The sequence below is a fragment of the Apostichopus japonicus genome, chromosome 16, assembly GCF_037975245.1.
Source record: "Apostichopus japonicus isolate 1M-3 chromosome 16, ASM3797524v1, whole genome shotgun sequence".
NCBI lineage: Eukaryota > Metazoa > Echinodermata > Holothuroidea > Aspidochirotida > Stichopodidae > Apostichopus > Apostichopus japonicus.
Window position 1 is genome coordinate 18,531,453 of NC_092576.1, and position 8,054 is coordinate 18,539,506.

At 39.5% G+C, this 8,054-nt stretch overlaps 1 long non-coding RNA gene across 2 annotated transcripts; it reads left to right on the forward strand.

Moving 5' to 3' along the window:
• Positions 1-1,265: 1,265 nt before the first annotated feature.
• On the forward strand, positions 1,266-5,439 carry LOC139982797 (uncharacterized). 2 transcript variants are annotated; one of them, XR_011798354.1, is made up of 3 exons: positions 1,266-2,353; positions 3,152-3,366; positions 5,146-5,439. It is a non-coding gene; the product is annotated as an uncharacterized lncRNA (long non-coding RNA). The 2 variants fall into 2 exon arrangements; XR_011798355.1 differs by having other exon boundaries at positions 3,155-3,366.
• Positions 5,440-8,054: the final 2,615 nt, after the last annotated feature.

The window sequence follows — 8,054 nt, forward strand, 5'->3', positions numbered from 1 at the left end:
GAATTGAGCCCGTCTCCTGTGAATATCTGGGCGGGGGGGGGGGGACGCACCATCACTTCTTGAGATTGTTCCCATCCGCATAAAAACGCGCGTCCACAACCCTACGCCCCACCCCTCTAATCACTTCCCGACGAGTTAGGAAACTTAATTAATGACCTTCGCCCGTATCACCAAGACCTTGACAAAATCCGGCAACACACCACTCCATCTATAACAAGTTATCGGGTTATGTATTAGTGACGTGCACTGACATACGTGGAGTGTGACCACTCCCGACTTTGCAATTTCCCAAGATCAGGCCCCGAAAAATCCAAGAAATTCCAAGGGCACTGTACTGTATGGATATCTAGCAAGATCTAGAGATATCTAGGAATGAAAATCCCAAGATCTTCCCTAAACTGAAGACAGATAGAAAATCGAAGCCTTCGGTGTGTACTGAACTTGAAACTGTGCGTCTTCCGAAATGAAAAGAATGTGGGCAAAGTAGCCTAACTCATATGGGCTCGGACCGTGTTGAGCCGGTGGCCCCGACCAAAAGGGGTCCCCCTATACTGATGCACAGAAAAAGGGTACCTCTTTGGATAGGGAGGACCCGTTTTACTGGGAAAGATAAAATCATGCAAGACTGAATAAGACAATAAACATATTTTCACGTGATACGGAATACGGACATCGTGATCATGGGCTCATTGGGTATTAATGTAAGTATCAAGCTAGTTGTGTTATGTATTATTATAATGAAAACAAAGTATATAATTTAAAACCCAATTCCAGCCAATGTTCTACTGAGAACAACATCGGGACATGATTTTTTGAAAAATTCTAAAACAATAACCCAACACCCAACAGACTTGAAACTGCGTTCATTTGAAAAGGCAGGGCTTTCATATCTTCGGTGTATCTGGTAAGTAAAAAAGCACAGGAAATTAGGCTTAGATGGAGACAAAGTTTCAGCCGAAATTAGGCCTATGCTTAGGTTTGATTTTTGTATTTATACAATAGTCTCCATTATACTCCATACAGTAGGGGGGCACATGCGCACCCCCCTGGAAAATCAAAAAATTAAAAAAAAGTTAAGCATTTGACATTTCAATGATTTCCCCAACCAACAGTTCTCTAGTTAACCGATGTGTAAATGCAACTTGAACGGGAAGTGTCTTTTCCGACGATCTAGGAGTACTTTTTGGCAAAATCGTCGTACGCTCCGCGCCAACCGATGGTGGCGCTCCGCTTAGATAGTATCAAGTAGCGTGTTACACCTATACACTGAAAAAATAAACTAGTCAATATTGCCACGGACTAACGTTAAATTAGTCTTTAACGTTAGTCAATGCACCCGGACTAGCAAAAATCTTCGTTTCATCGCTGCTTCTTAGTTAGTTTACACTGACTAAGGAAAATATAATCGCAGCTTAGTCGGTGGCGACGGACTAAGGTATTTTAACCCATGGACTAAGAACGATACGGACACCCGATTTACGCCATAATCGTAGCTTAGTCGGTGTCGACGGACTAATGTATTTTAACCCAATTCGATTCACTTCAATTTGGAAACCGAGAGGCAACGGCAGCTTGCTGGGCTTGGCATAGTTTCATACGATCACTCTAAGCAACTTTCAACCGTAAATCACCCAAGAAGGTCTTTAGAAGAATGGAGGTATTAACTGCATCATCGGCCTACCTGTTATTCCTTTAACTAGAAGGTAAAATTAAAGTTAATTGTTAGGCCACTGGCACTAGTACTGTATTATGGTTAGTGTAACGCTACCGTTGTCACGTTGGCGTTTCGCAATACACAAGTGCAATGACAGTGAGTAGCCTATAGGCTTCTACTGGGTACTGCAGTGCATTCTCAACACTAAAGTGTGCATTCTAAACACTAATTAACAATGTGTTATGTGTGTATTGGGCTAGATTGAACAGTGGCACATAATCTTCTAATTTATTCCCAAACAAATGCTGGAACTATAAGGCTCAATAGTTTATTTGAAGTCTACACTCATTTGGTAAAGATTTCCTGTAATTTCCCATGTGAATCTAAATGGGTAGGCTTTGTGATATTGAATAAGCAAGGCTAGACCTTCAAACGTACAGTCACAGTCGGCTGAACACATTATGTTGGCTAGTCAACGGTATTATATGTTGCGAGCAGTCAGGATGCACGCTTCAGTTCTATTTAACCTTTTCATTTATCATTTTTTAGTATTTAATTTCCGGTCACGCCCAGGAAACAATTGCGACATTCCTTCACGGTCGACTTGCTTACTGTAAGAAGTATTAACCGTTTTTTTCTCAGGAAAGCTTGATAGTCTGAAGTTATTATAACATGTGCTTTTAGTATACTGCCAAAAGAGTAAGTTGTTGCATTTGTATTGATATTTTATGTAGAAGTAAGGGAAAATTTAGTATGTTTAGTTTGGTCTAATTGCACGTTTTTTTACTGTCCAATGTAGTGCAGGGTTCACTTGCGCGAATTCAAATTATTCTGTTTATGTGTATGTATATGCATCGATTCTTAGATTATGATGTTTTTTTGACATTTATTTGTAATTCAAGCATATCTGTTTAGTAGCAAAGTTTAAAGGTTAAGATTAATTAGTTTTCTCTTTTTGATCCTAGATTGAATGAAACTCATTGGCGTAAATAATAGATCAGATGATACAGTTTAACGCAGTTGCTAAAACTCTGGGTATTCTCTAGTCTTCGCCGGTCCAATATATACTTTAGTACTACTAGTAAGACTAAATCAAAACGACCGTAGACAAACTGAGTGTAACAAAGTACTGATTCTCCTCTAGCCTAGGTCTAAACAGGCTTTTTATGTGAGCAAGCAAAATAACAACTAAAAACGATTAGGCCTATAAATAAGTTGGCTCAGTGCATTTCTGTTTCTAATATTTTATATTTTTAAAGATCATAAAAACAAACAAAGATTTAGCCCATGTTTTATTATCTCTGTATTCTGGGCATTTGATTCTGGTTGCAATGGTGATGACACTCTCGTTCAAATTTTCAGCTTTATACAGTCTGCTTCAAACTTTGGGATTGTTTTTTTGAGACTATAGTGGAAGCAAATCCACATAACTTTGTGGTGACAACTTTATTTATTTTTTTTTCAAATGATGAATACTTTGCTGTTTCTTTTTTCCAGCAGGAATTGAAATGCCAAATATCTAAGTCAAGGGTGAGCTTTCCTGTGATGTACAACACCAGTGTGGAGGCAACAACAGAAGAGGAGAACTGTGTTATATATGGCTTAAAGACATGTTTTAAGATGATATATTGATACCCTTCGCAGAACAAAAGAGTTTATCCAAGAGTCCAAAAAGCAAAGGAACAAGTACCATAGAGAAAAAAGATGGAAGAGTGAGTTTAACTATTGTACCCAACTGTTTAATGATATTTGAGATACTTTTCATAACCTGTTTTAAAAAAAAAACAGTCTAGTTTATCATTTACGTGCAAGCTTCATAAGTTTGGTCAAATTTTCACTGATCTGTAGAGCGGGAGTCCAGAGGGTTTGGTTAGCTGGGAAGGTAACCAATTGCCTGGTACATCACAATGTTCACAATGCATTCCTGTATATGAAACCTGACGACTGGCAAACCGACTGTGGTGGATGTGGCTGGGAGAGCAATTTTAAAGTTACCTGATAGCTAACCTAGAGCAGCTTTCATGGTAACCACATCAAAGTAAGAACAATGTGTCAGGTATGGCCCCAAGAGCAACAAATGGCCATTGCCAGTAATTATTGGTGGTGGGGTACCCCTGCCAGTGATCTATAATTGACCCCTCAAGGCTGACCTAGGTCAGCTCATGAGGTAACCACTTGAAACCTACTGGAAAATGTTGGTTAGGACTTCAGATACAAGGGATGGGCATTGCCAGTAATTTTTATTGGTGGGGTACCCCTGCCAGTAGACCCCCAATATGCCCATCCCCTCATTGACCTAGGTGAGCTCATGATTTGACCAGTTGAAACCTACAGGAAAATGATAGGTATCACTTCATATGTAAGGATGGGCATTTCCAGTATTTTATATTGGTGGGCCACCACTGCCAGAGTCCGCCCATCCCTTACATATAGAATCCTGTTAATAATTTTCCAGTAGTTTTCAACTGGTTAAATCATGAGCTGACCTAGATCAATGGGGGGGGGGGGCTTTTTGGGGGTCTACTGGCAGGGGTACCCCACTAATATAAATTACTGGAAATGCCCATCCCTTACATATATAGAGTCCTGCCAATCATTTTACAGTAGTTTTCAACTGGTTACCTCATGAGCTAATCTAGGTCAATGGTGGATGGGCATTTTGGGGGTCTACTGGCAGGGGTACCCCACTAATATAAATTACTGGAAATGCCCATCCCTTACATATATATAGAGTCCTGCCAATCATTTTACAGTAGTTTTCAACTGGTTACCTCATGAGCTAATCTAGGTCAATGGGGGATGGGCATTTTGGGGGTCTACTGGCAGGGTTACCCCACCAATGTAAATGACTGGAAATGCCCATCCCTTACATATGAAGTGATACCTATCATTTTCCAGTAATTTTTCAACTGGTTACCTCATGAGCTGACCTAGGTCAGCCTTGAGGGGTCAAATATAGATCACTGGCAGGGGTACCCCACCACCAATAATTACTGGCAATGGCCATTTGTTGCTCTTGGGGCCATACCTGACATATTGTACTTACTTTGATGTGGTTACCATGAAAACTGATCTAGGTTAGCTATCAGGTGACTTTAAAATTGCTCTCCCAGCCACACCCACCACAGTCGGTTTGCCAGTCGTCTGGTTTCATATACAGGAATGCACTGTGAACATTGTGATGTACAAGACAATTGGTTACCTTCCCAGCTAACCAAACCCTCTGGGATCCCGGTCTATTGGGATCATTATTAACATGATTAACATAATTATTAAGCTTTGAGAAATAACTTGGTGTTATGCTGTGCAAAGCTTATAATAATTTGGTAAAGCTGCTATTCCTGGCTTGTAATTTGAGGGACCTAGATTTAAATGTATACCTCCCAATATGTTATAAAATTTTAATGTAAATGTATGTTTATGATAATGTGAGTTATCATGTGCTATATCTGTATCTGTGCTTACACGTATATCATATTTTCTGTTCACAGGTCAATAATGGTGCAGATTTTGGCTTCCTGAAGACAAGTGGGAGGCCATTTGTAGTTAAGAGAAACACTCTTTGTTCGTGAAGACTTAACTGGTGTCGATTTGGGGTACCACTTTAAAAGGAAAGTCATGAGGAACCCTTGCCCAAGATTCAACTTTGCAATATTGTGCAGTGCTATACTTTTGCGATTCATGTTTGATCCATTAACTTGTCTTAACTTTGTTGGAAAAAAAATCAGATTTTCAGATTTTATTTACAGTGATTTCTTCTCTATCTGTCGAAAGTCAGCCTTTTGTAGACATCAGGTTTATCAAAAATAAATACTGCTAACGTACACATTATTTGTGTTTCTTCTTCTCTCTTTTCTTTCAGTGATGCTAGTCAGTGAAACTAGTCGGGTTTAATTCTTTCAGTGAATCTAGTCGGTGCAACTAGTCAGTCGATACGGACTAAGAAAGGTTAGTCGGGAGAGGCACCATCCTGACTAATGTAAAACCTGCTATAAACTAGTCGGTGGCTCATATAAATTAGTCGGTAAAGACCGACTAATGTCACCAACTAATGTAACTGACTAATATACATTTACCGACTAAGAAATTGTTGATCGACTAAGCTGACGGACTAAGATGACCGACTAAGAAATCCAACTGACTAAGGAATAAATTAGTCGGTATAGCAACTGACCAAGGCTATGTTAGTCGGGAGAGGCACCAGATGGACTAACGTTATGTTAGTCGGTGAACCAATTTAAGTTTTCAGTGTATAACCTACTGATCCCCCCTTGTGAACATTTATGCGGACGCCCTTGCTTGGACCTCCTGATAGGGGGCCCCTTTGGTCCAGGAGCCACCCCTCTCGGGCTCATCGTTACACCACTGGTGGAGCATTGCACAATAAACAGATAATAGTTATTCATTTCAGTCTCATTTCAATTTTTCGAATTTTAAAGCAAACAGCAGATATCATAATCAGTGAGCATGAAAATGGCGTTCCGGGATGAACAGCCTCCAAACTGTAGATGTGTGTAGTGCTCGGTTTCGGAGTTTTTTTCATTTCCTTCAACGAAGTTTTATAGTTGCCGTTATAAGAGGTTTTAATATTTTGTACACCAATAAATTAAGTTTGTCTGAATTTTCGAAATTTCCCAGACCATAATTCTTCATCATACTTTCTTCTACTCGTGCAATTTTGACCGGTCTGTTAGGAAGTTTTTCTATATTGGTTGTCCATAGATGAAATTTTGTGCAACATTATGGGTATGTTTTGAAGTGAATTTATTCACGAGAATTGTGAATTTTCAAATTATGAACAAATAATGTGCTTAAAACCTTGAAAAGGGGGGGGGGGGGGGGTTACGGGTATTGTGGGCCGCGACGTAGAATAACCTACGAAAAGCAATGATCCACAGGAAATGCGATGAGGTGTGTGACTGGTGACAATCTTCAAAAAGGTTATGGATGAAAAACAAAACTATTGGGAAATTCTTGGTTCTCAGGCAAAGGTGCACATCTGGTTGGTCATTTCAAGCCCGAGAAGTGCCATTTCCGGTGATCTGGGGGCTATCAAAATCAGAAATTTTCTTGTACGCTGCGCCAAGTGGTGGTGGCGCTCCGCTTAGATTGTAATTCGCCCCCCCCCCCCGGGTTAGATAATCCTGGATACGCCTCTGGATATACTATTGGTGCTACATTCAGGGCCGACACAGCAGTTTGTCAAGCCAGAGTTTTGAATTAATATTTTCGAATTGTTGATTTAGTTAAGCTATTAGAGCAATATACCATTGACTGAGTAACTTTTCAAAGTGCAGTTACTATTACTGTTATTTGTTGTTCAGTGTATAGGTTTGAATGAATTGTCCGCTGTTGTGGAATGTCGGAATCCAACAAAGGTGGTAGGTCACAGTATACAAAAGTACTATAATTGCCTTGCTACTCATGCATATGCACAGAACAATAAATATTTTGAGATCATTACATTTCTGAGGAACCAAACATATAGAAAACACATACATTTGAGTGATTTGGACTTTTCCTTGACAGACATCGTTGATCAAATCCTTAAGTGCGTCAGTTAAGAGCCCACCATGCTACTAGTAGTAGTAATACTCAGTAGTAGGCCTACACTTTGAAGTTAGCTATTATAGTTCAGATGATAAGGAATGAGTTTTTTGGTTACAAACAACAGAAATCGGGCGATTTTTACAAATAATCTTCTCTCGTAATCCATTACTATATACGCTGTTGTGTGCCCACGTACGGTGCGATCGTTCGAAGCAACCGCCATAAAAGTAATACCCTTGTTGCGCAAGTGTGGTCCCTGTCTTGGTAACGCCCATTCAATGGTTACGTCACAGCTTCTAGGTGTACGTCACTTGTCATGTAGTATCATGTAATACCGTACTTCTCGAGACAATGCAACTTGCCACATTATAACTTGTCTTGAGAGATGAAAAAAAAAATTAAGGCCTTGGTGGCTATGTTTGTTGTTATGTGCACAGTAACATCACGACGTTGGTACAGAATCGATGCACCAATCAAAATTAGATCTCAGAAAATATTTATGGTTTCAGCCAATCACAGGCATTTCCTGGATAAACAACATGATTGCGCCTTTGTGTAAACTTATGCCGACCACGGTTTTAGTGGTGTACAAGAAATTACGTTACTAATATTTTCACGTTTACTCAGTCTTAGATATGGAACGCAAAAAAGGTCAAAATCAAACAACAACGTTTATTACTTTGATGACTATATCAATTCAAATTACGACGACGTGATTTGATGTAATGATGTAATACTTATGCGCAAAAACAACATGAATGTATACAGCAGCTACGTAAAATAGTATAATAACGACGCAAAAATATACATTAATATCATATTTCAGTATGACAACGTCATTTTTTTCTCT